Below are 1,315 nucleotides of genomic sequence, written 5' to 3'. Positions count from 1 at the left end.
TATATATATATATATATTGTGTCTGTGTGCGCGTGTATGTGCGCGCGTATGTGCGTGCATGTGTGTTGTGTGTGTGTGCTTGTGTGTGTGTGCGTGTCTGCGCGCGTGTGTGTGTGTGTGTGCGTGCTTGCGTGCGTGCTTGCGTGTGTGCGTGTGTGCGTGTGTGCGCCTCTGTGTGTTTGTGTGTGTGTGTGTGCGCGCGTGTGTGTGTGTGTGTGTGTGTGTGTGTGTGTGCGGGGAGGAGGAGGGAGCACCTCAAGGGAAATTCGGCCAATACCAGCCTCAAGCGGCCCGTAGACGTTCACGGCCTGATTTATGTATATACATGTTGCTATGCAAGTTAGGCGCATGTGTGGACACGGGGTACCAGTCTACGAAGCCGCGGCAGAGCGGTGTAGGTGTCGTGTATTTACAAACATCGGGGTAACGTCAACCGTTAGTACGACACTAAAGCGCAAGTCTGACGAGAGAAAAAAAAGCGCGTCGGCCAGCGAGGAAAAACGAGGCAAAAGAAACGAGATCTTATTCCTTCGACTCCTCCTCCTTCTCCTCCTCTTCCTCCTCCTCCTCCTCCTCCCCCTCCTCCTCCCCCTCATCCTCCCGCTCCCCTTCTCCCTCCTGCTGCACCACCGCCACCACATCCGCTTTCTACTCTTTTGCTTCCTCCTCCCTCTTCTCCTTTCCATCCTCCTCCTCCTCATCCTCCACCATCACCACCTCCTGCTCCCCTCTCCCTGCTTCACCACAAGCTCCTTCTCCTCCCCCTCATCCTGCATATTATCTCCTTCTTTACCCACGTACTTTTCCTGTCCTCACCCCTTCCTTATGCCCCCCCCCCTGTTTCAGTCCGCTTACTCCGATACTAGCAGCTCAGCGTCCGGGGTCACAGCGGGTGGAGTACATCTAGCCCTCCCCCCCCCGCCGCCCCACCCTTCCGTTTGGAACATCTGCGAAAAATGTTAGGCGGCACGATCAACTGTAGACTCCCTCCACTCGATCGCTATATGTGGCCAGGCCGTATAGACTAGTAGACATCAGTCCCCTATACAACATAGAGTGGACTGAAGTGAGATCATCCGATGGCGTGTATATATATATACGCATTCGTATACACACACGCTCGCACGCACGCACGTACACGCACGCACGCTCGCACGCACGTACGCACGCACGTACGCACGCACGCTTCTATCTCTCTCTCCCTGCCCCATTCATTCCAATCACACGCCACCCCCGACAAGACTACAGACTGAACACTGTGTCTATCCTCCTTCCTGTCACCCACGCCACGCCCATATAACCATGCAGTCACCAA

The sequence above is a fragment of the Priapulus caudatus genome, unplaced genomic scaffold (assembly GCF_000485595.1).
Source record: "Priapulus caudatus unplaced genomic scaffold, Priapulus_caudatus-5.0.1 Scaffold3485, whole genome shotgun sequence".
Classification (NCBI taxonomy): domain Eukaryota; kingdom Metazoa; phylum Priapulida; class Priapulimorpha; order Priapulimorphida; family Priapulidae; genus Priapulus; species Priapulus caudatus.
The sequence above is the reverse complement of the archived record's forward strand: the minus strand, read 5'-3'. Positions refer to the sequence as shown.